Genomic DNA, 16,222 nt, shown 5'->3' with positions numbered 1-16,222 from the left:
ATATATATACATATATCTATATACAAGTACATATATATACAAATACACTCAACCCTCTGCTATAGTGGGTTTCACTAGCATGCTTTACTGCTATCAGGTATGCATTAAAAGCTGCTCAAATATCTATCGTGCACCTTATGGCTACTATCGTGCTGCCTAGCCAGTCTTAAAATTTGTAATGCGCACCTTGTGACATCACTTGGGGTGGAAGTTGATTCATTGCATGATTGGCCCATCTGAAGAAGACATTTTAGAAATGATTAGGCCAGCCCATGTTACGGCTGCTAAAATCTTGGAAGAAGATAATTTGGCAGAGGAGAAGGGTGGTGGTGGTGATGTGAGGTGTGAAGGACTCACAATGACCAACATCAAGAAACCCTCTAGCTTGGGTGAGAAGATGTGCAACCTCTTTGAACAAGATGTTACCATCAACAGTGAGGCAGTGTTCCTGGATTAAGAAAGCACTGGAAGGTGACAAGGAGCAGTATCATGCCCACATCAACTCCTTATAGCAATGCCAGATCACTGACATCCTACAGCAGCACACTGGGGTTTAGCCTGACCATCAACCAGGACCATCCAATCAGTTTGGGAATGATGCTGAAGATTTTGAGGGGTTTGCTGATTCCTTCCAGACTCCTGATGCTGCATATGAATTCCTCGACGAGATACGTCGAGTGGGTGGGATAAAGCAGGGGTAAATTTGTGGTTGTGGCACTTATATGAATTATCGTCATAAGTTCTTCAATTTGACTCACGTTTTTTGGCTATTGCAAGGCTATAGTGGCACCAATTATGCACGATAGTAGAAGGTTTAGTGTATATACCGGGTATATATTTATATGTGTGTATATGAATACATATATATATAATGTATATATGTATATGAATATGTATATATAGTGTGTGTGTGTGTATATACAGTACTCATCAAAAGTATGCAGTGCCTACTTGCAGTATCATATTTATGAAAAAATAGGAGGGCATTTTCTGAAGTGGAATTATATAGATAGAATGTATCTGGCAACACCCTGCTGTCACACTGGGCCAATGAAGTAGAATGTGAGGGAGAACCCAGCCAGTCACTACTACACTGCCATAGGAAGAGGATTTACAAGTAACCCCCTTCTTCAGGACCTTGCATTTTTTCACACTGGTTTTCTTCATTTCCCTCAGGTATGTATCATTATCATGGCTCCTACAAAGGAATTAATTTAAAAAAAAAAATTGCCCAAATCATTAGATTAAAGAAGGCAGGCCATGGAACTAAAGAAACCAGTAAAATATTGAAGATGGCCAAGTCCAAAGTCAAGAGATACATGTTGTGATTTTGGGAGGAAGAAGGGCTGGAGATATCATCCCAGTAACCTGGTGCAGGGGGTCTTAAGAAGACTTCTTCTTCAGAGATTTTACTTTTTTTTAGTGGATTTGGCCATAAAGAATGCTTCATGATGTTCAAAACCCAGGGAGAAATCTTTTTAGGATGCCCTGTCCTAAGTTTCTTGGATGGTATCTCCCATCCTCCTCCCTCCCAAAATTACACCATGTATCTCTTGATTTTGGAGTTGGCCACCTTCAACATTTCATTAATTTCTTTTAGTTCCATGGCCTATCGTCTTTAATCCAACTACTTGGGCAATTATTTTTTTAGTTAATTCCTTTGTAGGAGCCCTAGGGGAATGAAGAAAAAATGTGTGAAAAAAGGCAAGGTCCTGAAGAGAGGGGTTACCTGTAAATATTCTCCCTATGGCAGTGTGGGAGCAACTGGCTGAGCTCTCCCTCACGTTCCGCTCCGTTGACCCAGAGTGGCAGATACATTCTATCTTAATTTCACCTTGGAAAATGTCTTCCTATTTTCATCATAAATATGTGCCCACAAGAGGTAGGTGCCACATACTTTTGATGAGTACTGTGTGTACATATATATATATATATATATATATATATATATATATATATATATATATGCATACATGTGCAGGTCAATCAGTTGTAGCCTCAAGTTTCACTAAATGGAAAATTCACCCACCCACAAACATGAGTATATATATATATATATATATATATATATATATATATATATATGTATTATATATATATGTATATATGGTGGAAACGTAGAAAACACCAGATTCAGAAGTAGGTAATTTATTCCCGATATATACATATACGCACATACATACATATACCAAGGGTTTTTTTTTTTCCTAAGGAAGGTAGCCAAAGTCAAAGGCATAAATCCTTTCCCACCCATATCATCCCCACATGCTCCACTCCCATTCTCCACTCACCCTCCCTAAAGACCACTAATAAAAGATACATATACATGCATCTACCAACAGCTTTTTCCCCTTACAAGGGAGATAGTCAAAATCAAAGGCATAAATCCACTCCCACCCATTCCATCCCCACATACTCCACTCCCATTCACCCCACTCTCTCCCTATTTTCTTGGCTCCTCCTGGATGACAGATCATCCCTACATCTTGCCCACTACCTTGGGTGTGTAAATATATATATATATATATATATATATATATATATAATTTTTTTTTTTTTTTTTTTTTTTTTTTTTTTTTTTTTTTTTTTTTTTTTTTTTTTTTTTTTTTTTTTTTTTTTTTTTTTTTTTTTTTTTTTTTTTTTTTTTTTTTTTTTTTTTTTTTTTTTTCTCCAAGAGTGACCACTTTCCCAATGGTCACTCTTGCATAATTGAACACAAGTTACCAGTGTTTCTTATTAGCATACAAGTATATACATACATGTGTGTATATATATATATATATATATATATATATATATATATATATGTATACATAGTATGTGTGTGTATGTGTATATAAACACGTATTTTATACATATATATATGTGTGTGTGTGTGTGTGTATATGTCAGCTGCAGAGTTTACATCAACTTTCCAGATTATTACCATCAATAGATTTGATGGAGAAGTGTGTTGAAAATATTTTCAGAGAGACTTATATAATTGAACATAATATGTTTACATTCAGATGTGTGTGATAAAATGTCATGAAGCTGAAATTTTATTATCCAGTTAAGGTAAAGGGTGTTCTAATTTAGGTCTTATTAATATGGATAAGAAATGTTGATTGTGAAATATTTATTGAAGTAGTATTACTTCACTTTTTTATGAAATAAAAAATTATTAGATCTAACAGATAGATCCATTTAGTTGGTATGTATGAGAAAACCAATGTCAACTGTTATACTTGTTAATGGGTCCACCACTGTGGCCTCACTTCACTAAGCTACACCCAGTTGTACTGCTTGCCTCCCGCTACTGCTTTGGCCAACCACTTTTTCCCCTCATTCACATACACTTGATCTAGCAACCTGACCCTATTTTATTCAGCCAATTTCACTGTGAACTATGAAATAGCTGACCAAAATTGGGTAACCCAGTCTTACAAATCTGAGCATCTGTGGGGCCATGAGAGCTGGAGACTTGGAGAGGCACAGCAGATGTGCCCAAACTTTAGCTGGCAGGATTCCTCATCTCATACATGAGAAGTTATTAGCCATTTCATCGTGGTTATGCAGTTAACAAAGAAAGTATTGTGGCAAAAATGTGTGAAAGAGTATGAAATATAGGACAAAAGGTGCATATCATACTATGGCCATGTGCATATTTGTCTAAAGTAATTTCTTATTCTTAATTCCAGTGGACACACTAGCCTTGATACTTGTTTTGAATGCTGTAGACAACCTTGGTAAAAATCTTATAGAAAAAAAAAATAATGGAATTCAAACTATTGTCAGTAAAGGTGTACATGCTCACCTTAGAAAATTCACGTCTTATCAAAATATTACCAGTAAAGGTAGTACAGGCTGACCTTGAAAATTGTATATATGCTACTGGTTTTCAACAATTTTGTGCATAAAGTTTTTGCCATTTATTACATACATAGAAATATATTGGTGGTCTTGTCACTAGCCATAGGGTGTGAAGGAAGCATGAAGAAGTGAAATTGTAGGTGCAGTAAGGGAGGGTAGCAGAAAGAAGGGATAGTAGAAGATAAGTTGATCAGCCTTTCTCTATGAGTGAAGATTAACATCCAATTTTAAAGAATGGAAGTGACTCTGGTCTGTAGGGATGTCACAAAACTCCATAAAAAATTGACTGCATACAAATTATGCAGTCAATTCTCCACACAGGATATATAAAAATGCAGCATTGATATTCATTTATTTAATAATGTCCCTCTGATGACATAATGTCATGTTTACCCTGAAAAATGTCTTTGTGAGTGAATCATTGATGGATTGAGTAAATATTTATTAAATACTTTCATACATGTACACAGTATTTATATTTTCAGCTCTATATATATATATATTTTTTTCTATCTATATATTTTAGTAGTTCATTCATATTGGGGAACCATTAATATTAGCATGAATTTTTGGGTCAGCCTGTGATCATATTCATTGTTAGATAAATCATAATTTCTTGTGTCAATTTATTCAAAACAACTCATGAATTACTAGCAAACTTAGGGTATGAAATCTGTTTTCTGGTAAGATTTTTACCAAGGTCATTTCAACATAGTGGCATGTTCTATAGATTTTTGTGACAAATGTCCCAAATTATTTTTTTCGAGTATGAATTCCAACACAAAAGGTTCTCAATCACTTTAAACCACTTTCTATTAAGAGTATCCCTAAGTTTAACATCATTTAGCATTAGTCACATAAAAATCCTTAAAGTATGCCACTGTACTGAAGAGATTAACCTAGGAAGAAAATGACAGAAAATCCTCAGGGAGAGTCTAATGTAAGATGTGTGGACCCTGAAGCATTCTGCCTTAATAACAGTAACATGGGGCGCTGTTAGAGGGTCATTCCTTTGGCTTTTGACTAGTTTGTGAGCAATGCAATATGTAGTCAAGGTACACACTAGCAAAATATGGCTGCATGTACAGCCTGTTAGGCATCAGTATGTAGCTCACCTGCTAGCCAAGGCAGAGGATGGCTTTGCACAGACACAGCAGCCTTTGGTTATGAAGAAACCTGCTCTAATGAAAGACTTGACAACTTTCACTAACATTTTTAGGGAAGGTAATCACTGTATTTGGAAAAAGAGTTGTAAATCAGTGCCAGAAACAAAGCTTGGATTCTTTTTTGCCAATAGAATTGGAAGAATTAGTTTTCTATTACCTCATCATATTGACCTAATTGTAAATACAATAGGTAAATATGTTTATGTCTGTGTGTGAAAGTTGATTTCATGCGAGAGTAGGTTCCTGTACATATAACCAGTGGTTACATGGGTTCTTTCAATGCCTTTTGTTATGCATTGGGGAGATGGGGGTGGGGGGAGGGGATAAGGGAAAGCTGGTTATAGTGCTATAATAATGGCATAACTAGAAGGATCACAGTGGATTGCCAAATTAGTTTTACAAAATATTGGCATCCTCCTTTGGCCAAATGTTTGTAATTGGTTAATTCAATCAGGTCACAACAGTAGGGCACAGTTTATACAAAAAACTGGGAGAACTTCCAGAGACTTGACCCCCAGCCTTGACCATTGGCAATGTCAAGGAACCATTCAAGGCAATATTATATTTTAAGCAAAACACATATTATGTTATGCATTTTGTGTAAATTGAATGCTCTTATTAAACTTTAAACATGTAATAAAAAATATAAAAATTGTAATAGCAGTTCTAGATTATATACTGAAGTTATGTTGTAAGCCTTTCTCTAAAATGTCTGATAATTCAAGTATTCTGTACAAGGTCTCTTTGTTTCCATATCTTGTACGAACCAGTGCCAAAGAAATCTTCTTCCTTTATTTTTTTTCAATGACTTATTCTTATTGTGATTGGTTCCATGTTAAATAGGTAGGAGAGCAGGCAGATCATTTGTCCAGGAAAATAAGATGTATAAACCACAAAATATCATTGTATCAATATTTTTAACTTTTCAATTGGTTATTTGTCAGAAAACAAGAACCTCTTGTAAGGGATGAGTTACTAATACAGGGTTTTTTTTAAAGTTGATTAACTAATGGTTCTTGAAGTAATAATAATGTTAGTATTATGTAATTTTGGGTTTAAGTTTTGTTTTCTAATTTTGAATAAGCATTAATTTTGTATCTAGTCAAAATCGACTCCAATGTGGCTTTAACATTCTTGTTGTCTCTTCCTCTTTTTACTGCCTTATGGGACTCATTGAAATAAAAGAGTTTGGTAATCATGGTCTTATTTAACCCCCCTTCCCCCCAAAAAAGTATTAAATGAATAGAATAAAAACTGATACACATACAAAGCAGTAGTAGTAGTAGCAGCTGCAGCAGCAATAGCAGTAGTGGTGACTGTAATAGTAGTAATAGTGGTGGTAATACTAATAATGATAGTAATACTGCAATGATAATAATGATTAATAACACACATGCATATCACAAGGCCCTTTCCCTTTATATAATGTGTAGCCAAGTTGGAGTATTTGTTGCCCCTTCCATTTTAGCTCATTGTGAATGAAGGATCTTCTTTGTCCCCCTGCCCACTGCTCAGATTAGAGGCAACACAGCAAGGTCCAACAGCTGAAATATATTTACCCCTCTACTCCATTACATGGTGACCTATCCCCCCTCATTCACTCACAAGCTTGGCAGACAATAGAAATACTGTAATAATATATGTATACATATACCAAAAATCTTTTTCCCCTTCATTAGTGGGGTGGCTTAGTCAACCTACTCCCATTCAATACACATTTGTTGACCTATCTTTTACTCCACGTTGTCCCTCCCGCACATCATAGGTAAAATGCTGAAATCATTAATAGCAAATAGAATCCGGGCTCACATCAAGAGGCATAAATTTATTCAAGACTCACATCATGGGTTCACCAAGGGAAGACTGTGTGTGACTAATGTTTTATCCTTTTACACTAATGTCTACAAGGCAGCAGATTACAATGCCCTACCAGAGCCTTCTATATAAAGTCATAACCCATGGCATAGGAAGAAAAGTTAATGGATTAGAGTATAGAATATTGATAGCAAACAACAGGTCACCATTAATAGTGTAAAATCCAAATGGTATAGTATTACTAGTAGAATTCCCCAGTGGTCCCTTATTGTTCATTATGTATATAAACAACTAGGACAATAGGATTAATAGTGATGTTAGTGTGCAGAAAATAGAAAAGACAGGGATTTCTTCCTGTCTTCTCTATTTTCCACATGAGGGGACAGAGAGGGGGGTCAGCAATTAAGTGAAGCACCCTTGCTGTGAATGTACTGTGTCTTGCATCATCACTTCTGAAATGGGGAAGATCCTTCATCCACAAGGAGCTCAGATGAGAGGGAAACAAGTGTGGAAGGTGGGAGTGGGTGTATAACTTGGCTACCTCCCTTATAAGGGGGAAGAAGCCCTTGGTATATAGATAAAATAGTAAGTTTGCAGATGACACTAAAATAGGATACCATATTAGGTCTAGGGAAGATGCCAGGATACTGCAGGAAAATCTTAACAAATCGTTTGCATGGTATGTGAAATGACAAATGAACTTCAATATCTCAAAGTACAGTGTGTTAAATATAGGTTTACACAACCCAGAAAACAGGTATAGTTTAGATAACACCATTTTAGAGAAAATAGAATGTGACAAAGACTTAGGAGAGTTAGTCTTGACCTTAAATCCAGGAAGCATTGCATTAGTGCCAGGAATAGAGCTAACAGGGAATTAGGAATTATTGCTAGAGCAGTTACAAAAAAGTGCAGATGTAGTTATTAAATTCTATCTGGTGAATGGTGATAGTTCCCATGTTTGACAATGTGGTACAGTTTTGGTCTCTGTCTCATAGAATGGATATTAATTTACTAGTACAGAGGAGAATGATCAAAATGATACATGGGCTCAGAAATTTATCTTTTAAAGACAGGCTTAGGTACCTTAACTTACACTCTTGAAAAACAAAGAGTGCAGGGTCATCTAATGGGTCAAGGGGTTTAACAAGGGTGATGCAGGCAAGGTCATCATGTTAACACAAGGCAGGACTTGTAGTAATGGATTCAAATTGGACAAATTAATATGTAACCCATTCACATTATATGGAATATATTCTTGCATTAGGAGATAGTGTCCTTTCAACCTTTGGCATCTATTCTTGCCATGGGAAATGTTGTCATGGGGATGTTTGGCAAGTTTTTCTTGTCATAGAATGCAGGAGCCCCAGCATGTTTGGTACATCTTCTTGCCATGGCATATTATTACAGAATGACTGTTTACTTTTTCTTTTTCCCCAATAAACAGCACTTGATATTTTCATGGGATTGGTTTATAATTTGACTTATCATTTAATTTATGACATCATCCATTTGTAGTGTATTCACATTAAAGAAATGATTAGGTTAATGGCGACATGCGCCTTCTGTTTCTGTTTTGTTCAATGTTGAATTCGCGCGCTTCCCGGAGCGCTATAATGTAAACAGAGTGTGAAATACACACAGTGCCGGAAGCCTATGTTTCCTTCAACCCTTCCGTGTAACCATGGAGAACAGAGAAACTAATTGGCACCTGAGGAAAAGCCAATACATAACAATGGCGATGAGGATCAAAGTGTTTTTTCTGGTGGTTTAGGCCAGAAACAGTGATAAACGGTCTATATGCATGAAAACATTCTTCAGCTACGCACGTCGTAACGCGGGGGTAAGCTATGCTAGAGGTGACCACATAGAGTGTAGGTGCCTTTGCTTATATTGCTTCCTGTTACACAGCACCGGACATCACTTGTTTTCTCCTACATGAGAGGAGAAATGGTTACAATTTCCTAGTGTGACGTGTCTGATAGTTTTCTAGCCACGAAGCTAGACCAGGGTGAAAGATGGCATCTTCAAACAAGATTGGGCCGTTTAACCCTGAAGAACTCCCTTTTGATGTCTACTTGGCTTTGTTTGAAGCCCATGTAGCCACACAGGATATAACTGATGCTGGCAAGAAGAAGAATCAGTTATTTGTGTCCATAGGCACCAAAATGTTTGGAATTTTAGCGAATTTGACGGCACCAGATATGCCAATTACAAAGACATATGATGAGCTGATAGAATTAATGAAAAACCATTTCATTACAAAGCCATCCTATCACCGAAGCTTGTGTTCGTTTCAACAACGCCGTAAAGTTGAAAAAGAAACTGTGAAAGAGCTATATGCAGACTTGAAGAGACTGGCAAAGGATTGCAACTTTGGCACCATGTTTGATGCCAGGCTGAGAGACCAATTGTTTATGGCAGTGGACCATGAACCCTATTTCAAATATCTACTTGCTGAAGACCTGAAAATAGAAGCATTAACATCTTCAACACTCCTAGAACGCATTCTGTTGCTTGAAAAAGCTCACATGGGGGAAGGAGAGACAGGTAATCCCAGTTCATCAGGTACAGTACAAAAAGTGCATAGCAAGACTGTGTCAAAGTGCAAGCATTGTGGTTTCCTGCATCCAAGTTCTGCTTGTAGGTTTAAAGACTCGGAATGCCACTATTGTGGTCGACAGGGTCATTTAGAAAAAATTTGTAGATTTAAGCAAAAGGATGCATACAAGCAAAATAGCTCTAAAAGTTTTAAGAATAAAAATGTCAAATCAGTTTCTGAACAGGAACCAGAGCATGAAGAACACCAGTGTAGTGCTAATAATGTTGTTGATAAAAGCATGTTGCTGAAAGTTTCTTGTAATTGTCTAAAATCTGTTAAACCAGAAATGTACAATTTTGTGTTAAATGATAAATCTATACCTTTAGAGATAGATTCTGGTTCATGTGTTTCACTGATAGGTGAAAATTGGATAAAAGTACTAAATGTTAAAATGACTCCATCTTCCAAAGAATTGACTGCTTATGGAGGTCATCAAATAAAGGTAAAAGGTCAAGTTGATCTTGTAGTAAGGTTTAATAACTATAGTACAAATCATGTATTTTTTGTTACTGATTCACACTGTAATGACTTATGTGGGAGAGATTTAATGAGCAAAGTAGGCATAAAGATAACTGGTTTAGATGAAGCTTTGAAAGTGAATTCAGTAAATGACATGGATGTTTCTGATAATCCTAAACAACTTTTGGATAGTTATAAAGTTAATGACAATTTACCTATTAAAGGAGTTGAAGCTAGAATATATGTGAAAAAAGATGCTACTCCTAAATTATCAAAGCAAGGCTAGTGCCCTTAGCACACAATGAGTTAGTTGATATTGCCATACAGGAGCTTGTAGAAAATAAAGTCATAGAACCTGTAGCTTATAGTGATTGGGCTTCACCCATTGTACCCGTCTTGAAAGATTCAGGAAAAATGAGAATTTGTGCTGATTTTAAGCATTTGAATGGTCAAATTAATATTGAGAAATACCCACTACCCAAGCTTGATGAAATGTTGGCTACAGTTGGAGATAATAAGGTGTTCTGTAAGCTTGACTTGTGTAATGCATATTTGCAAATGAAGGTTTCTGAAGGAGACCAGAAATACCTTGTTATCTCAACTGAAAGGGGATTGTTTAAATACAAAAGACTACCTTTTGGACTGGCATCAGCGCCGGGAATTTTTCAAAGGTACATATCACAGTTATTAAGTGATATTGATGGTTTAATTGTTTATTTAGATGACATCCTTATATGCGCCAAGTCGAGAGAAGACCAAAGTGATAAAGTTAAGCTTGTTTTGAATAAATTGGCTGAAGCTAATGTCCAGTTGAATCTGGGAAAATGTGAGTTTCATAAAACTGTCATTGATTTCCTTGGTTATGTAATTTCTGGAGAAGGCTTATCTCCATCACCAAATAAGGTTAAAGCTATTCGGGATGCTCCTGTACCAGAAAACTTGCATGAGCTACAGTCATTTCTTGGATTAGTCACCTACTATAGTAGATTTATCCCTAAGTTTTCTGAAATTTTGTCACCACTCTATGATTGAACAAAAAACAATGTCAAGTTTGTATGGTCAAACCAGTGCCAAGTAGCTTATGATGTCATTAAAGAAGCTTTATGTAAATCTAATGTCTTATCATGCTTTACAGGAAAGTCAAAATTGATTCTAGAATGTGATGCTTCTCCAGTAGGTGTAGGGTGTGTATTGATACAGGTTGAAAATAATGTTGAAAAACCTATTGCATTTGCTAGTAAAAAACTTACTTCTGCTGAGAAAAATTACTCACAGACGGACCGGGAAGGGCTAGCATTAGTGTTTGGTGTCACAAAGTTTCAATACTATCTATTAGGTAGGAATTTTGAGTTGAGAACGGATCATAAACCACTGCTTGGATTATTTGGAAAAAACAAAGCAATTCCAATAAATTCAAATGCAAGATTAATCCGGTGGTCTGTTCTGTTGTCACAATATATCTATGATCTTGTTCATAAAAGTGGTAAAACCAATGTGGTTGCTGATGCTTTGAGTAGGTTACCTATTGATGATTGTATCAATTCAGGTACACCACCAGAATATGTGAAACTTATAGAACATTTCAATGCTTTTAACTTTTCTTTTGAAGTTGTACAGAAAATGACAAAAGCAGACCCTGTACTGAATAAATTAATTTCTCAGGTAAAATTTGGATGGACTAACAACTCGGATGTTTGTAGAGAATATTCTCATGTTAAAAATGATTTATCAATTCTTAAGGGTGTTGTTCTATTTAAAAATAGAGTTATTGTTCCATCTGCCTTAAGAGCTAAAGTGTTAGAGCTACTGCATTCCAGTCATAATGGAATTGTGGCAATGAAAGCTGAAGCCAGAGAAAACATTTGGTGGCCCAGGCTTTCTGATGATATTGAAGAGCTTGCAAAGAGTTGTAATGAATGTAGTGTTAGAAATAATCAAGTTTCTTCTAGCAAATTGATGTGGAATTTTGCTAGTAAACCTTGGAGTAGGATTCACATTGATTATTGTGGACCAATAGAAAATAAGTATTTTTTGATCATAGTAGATTCTTATTCTAAGTTTATTGATGTTCAATATACTTCAAGCATGACAAGTGCTAATACTATGGAATTGTTAAGAAAAAGCTTTGCTAATTTTGGTATTCCTGATGTCATTGTTTCGGATAATGCTGCTTATTTTGTTTCTGCTGATATCAAAGAGTTTTATGAAAGGAATGGAATAAAACTGATCAATCCAGCTCCCTTTCACCCAGCATCTAATGGATTAGCAGAGAGATATGTTAAAAGTTTTAAACAGGGAATGCTAAAATATCACAGTGGATCAATTAACACAAGAGTTAGTAGGTTTCTGTATAACAATAGGAGAACCATTCATTCAGGTACAAAAGAAAGCCCTGCAGAAATGATGTTTCACAGAAAATTTAAATCTCCTCTGGACATATGTAAAACGACTAAAACAAAGGACGAAAGTGTGCTAGTTAACAAGAAGAATGCTCTTGATTGTGTAGAAAGCAGATTCGAAGTTGGGCAAGCAGTTCTTGCAAAAAAATATTCTAGAGGTGAACCTTGGTTACCAGGCATTATTATTGAGGTTACAGGTGTCAGAAACTATGTTGTAAAAGTGTTAACCGAAAGTGGAGATTTAATTTGGCATAGACATTGTGATCAATTGAAAGCTAGGTATAATACTATTGAAAATGGAGAATCACCAGTTTCTGCATCTTCTCTGTTTAATTATCAAGTTGAAAATTCACTTATTAAACCAACTATTAGCAGTAATGTTGGAAACAAGGAAATTGTAAATGACTGTGTTGGCAGTGATACCATTTTGCAACCTGCAGGTGCCACTGAAGTACTTCCTAATCATAACATTGACAAATCTGTTAATGAACCTTATGTTCCTACTGAGCCTCTATTGAGGAGGTCAAATAGGTCAGTGAAACCTAGTAAAAGGTTAATAGAAACCATGTAACATTTTATTTTGTGTAAACCCATCAAAAATAAGAGGGGAGGAATATGTAGTATATTCGCATTAAAGAAATGATTAGGTTAATGGCGACATGCGCCTTCTGTTTCTGTTTTGTTCAATGTTGAATTCGCGCGCTTCCCGGAGCGCCATAATGTAAACAGAGTGTGAAATACACACAGTGCCAGAAGCCTATGTTTCCTTTAACCCTTCCGTGTAACCATGGAGAACAGAGAAACTAATTGGCACCTAAGGAAAAGCCAATACATAACACATTATAACATAGATATGCAATCATTGTAACTGCCAGGGAACCAACAGCATTCTATTAAATGTTTTTGCATAATCCTGGTTAAGTCTCTTAAGCATTGGTGTTGTTGTTGGATAAATAATCAACACATGTATTTACCTAACATGCAGTAGTATACAAGAACAATCCTCATTGGGTCCTGTCTCCTATTCTTTAATTTTCTAACATACCTAGACTGAAATACATGTACAGTTCCAACATAATCTATATCCTTGATTTCTTATTGTTATATGTAGATTTGAACTCGTGTATTGTTTGAGCATGGGCTACATCACCTTCTTAGCCATTCAACCTATTTGTGCATCTATATGAAAAACTATTTCTTCATATCCTTTAGACTTGTGATCTTTCTTAATTTACACCCGTGACTTCTTAAAGCCTTCCCATTTTTAATCAGATCTCTTCTATTAGTGCAATCTATACTCATTAGTGACCTGAACACTGTAATCATGTCACATCTTTCTCTTCAAACTTTGAAAGTTGGCAGACCCAGTACTTTTAGTCATTCCTCATATGATTTATATGCCAGGCTAGGAACCAGTTTGGTTACTGCCCTTTGTATTCTCTCAATCTTGCTTATATCCTTCACTATCTATTAGGACCATCATCCCTTCATCCATATAGTGGAATGCCAGTTTAATCTTCTGCAGTAGTCCCTATGTCTCTCCCACAATCCTGCTGATATGTCTGTCAGATGACAGGTTATCTTTTATCAAGACTCCTAAGTCTTTCTCCTCTTTTGCTTTTGTAATGTGTTCACTTCCCAAGGAATAGTTTAAGGATGGCCTTTTGCCACTATTGCCCATTTTCAGTACTTTGCATTTTTTGGTATTGAACTTTATTTCCCATTCTTAGTTCCATGCAAAAATAGTGTCTAGATCTTTTTGCAGATGTATGCTGTCTTCTTTGTTTTTCACTCTTCTCATGATTTTTGCATCATCTGCAAACACATTGGCATAACTTGTTGTTCCTTCCATCATGTCATTGACATAGACAAAAAACATTATTGGTGCAAGCACTGAACCTTGTGGAGCTCCACTCATTACTGCAGTCCACCTTGACCTCTATCCTTTACTACTATCCTCATGTATCTTTCCTTCAAAAAGTCTTTCATCCATTCTAGTAGTTTGCCACTCAGTCCTCCAGTGTGCTCCAATTTCCACATAAGTCAACTGTGAGGTACTTTATCAAATGCCTTCTCTAGGTCCAGGTACACACAGTCCACCCACCCCTTTCTATCTTGCAGCACATCAATCACTCTCAAGTAAAAGCTTGAAAGGTTTGATGCACACAATATTCCAGATCTGAAGCCAAACTGACTGTCAGAATGTTCATCTTTTCAAGATATTTGGTCCATCAACTTTTCACAATCCTTTCACATAATTTCATTTTTGTACTGGTTAGTGATACTGGCCTATAATTTAGTGATGTCTCCTTGTTTCCACCTTTGTAAATTGGCACCACATTTGCCCTTTTCTTCCATACACCCTCTCCACTTTCTACTTTCCTTTCACCACTGTCTTTATTACGAATGATTGTTACTCACAATTCTAGTCAGTAGGCCCTGTGCCTCTCATCATCAGACTCAGTCAAGTTCTAGACTGTTAGTTCTACTTGGTATAGGATATAGCACATCACCTAGTTTCTTTCAGTATTATTGTATGTTTAGGAGAATTAGAAATAGAATTTATCCTTCTGCATCTTTCTTGAAAATTTGTCCGATAGGTGTCCGGTAGTAACAGTCAAATACTGGACAAAGTCCATAAAATGAAATTTTTTAAAGGTTTTCAAGCAGAGGACATACATCAACAGCTTCGTCGTGGAGGGGAAACAAGCACCACTATGGATGCCATCCATGAATGGATTGACAAATAGGAAAATCAGGATGGCTATGAACTGATGGATGACGAAGACATTATTGCATCAGTGACACAGGCTAAGGAAAGTGACAGCAGTGATGGAGAGGAGGAGGATGAAGTGAAGAAGAAAAAATGTCACATATCCATTACTGTGTGGATACGCTGCTGGACTACACCACATACAGCAGAGTCCCTGAAGCTTGTAACCACTACACACAATTACGCCTCCTGAGGGAAATTGTTATAAGAGAGCAATACATGGCAGGCAAGCAGACCAAGATTAGCAGCTTCTTTGCCCCAAGTCACAGCCGGGCAGCTGATGCACCAGCCACCCCAGTCAGCCCTGCCAGCCCCTAGCCTGGCATATCAGGTACAGCTGATGCACCAGTCAGCCCTGCCAGCCCCCAGCCTGGCACCATGGATACAGCTGATGAATCAGCCAGCCCAGTGTGCCCTGTCAGCCCCCACCTTGGCACCATGGATACAGCTGATGTACCAGCCAGCCCAGTCAGCCCTGCCAGCCCCCAGGCTGGCACCCCTGGCTGGCACCACTAATCCAATGGAAATCCTGTACTGTACATATGTAAATAGCAGCAACTAGATTTAAGGTAAGAAATGGTTCAAATTCTTCTTCATATGTAATGTACATCATTATACATATGTACTGTAGCTTTTTATTACATATCTAATACATATGTGACGCCGAAATCTAACGGACAATTTTCTATGTAACGGACTTATGTCTGGTATCCAGTATTGGTAACAGATTTTTTCAAATAATGGACAAGGGTCTGCACATATTTGTCCATTAAATCGAGGGTTAAGTGTATTATAAAACATGCTACTCCAAGGTACTGTACACTCTATGAATCCCCCAAGAACACGCACTTTGGGTTCTAAGTGAGTTTTGCAATGGTGTGATTTTTTTAGTCCAATCATCTTTAACTTTATATTTAAGATCCTCCCCAATTGAATTTTCTCCTCTACCCTTTCTCCAATTAAATTCATTGTCACAAGTCTATATGCAATATTGTTTACTTAAGCAGTCTCAAATCTCTGCATAACTCAGTTTACAAGTCAGCAAAACATGTACACATCATAAATGGGTATCAGGCCCTTGGCCATTTTTATAACTTAAAGTAGAGAGTGAACTTATGCAATCCCTCACCTACAAACTGTGCTGTTTACAAACACC

This window comes from Oratosquilla oratoria, chromosome 35 (genome assembly GCF_046742065.1).
Source record: "Oratosquilla oratoria isolate Oo_2021 chromosome 35, ASM4674206v1, whole genome shotgun sequence".
NCBI lineage: Eukaryota > Metazoa > Arthropoda > Malacostraca > Stomatopoda > Squillidae > Oratosquilla > Oratosquilla oratoria.
Note: the sequence above shows the minus strand (reverse complement) of the source record.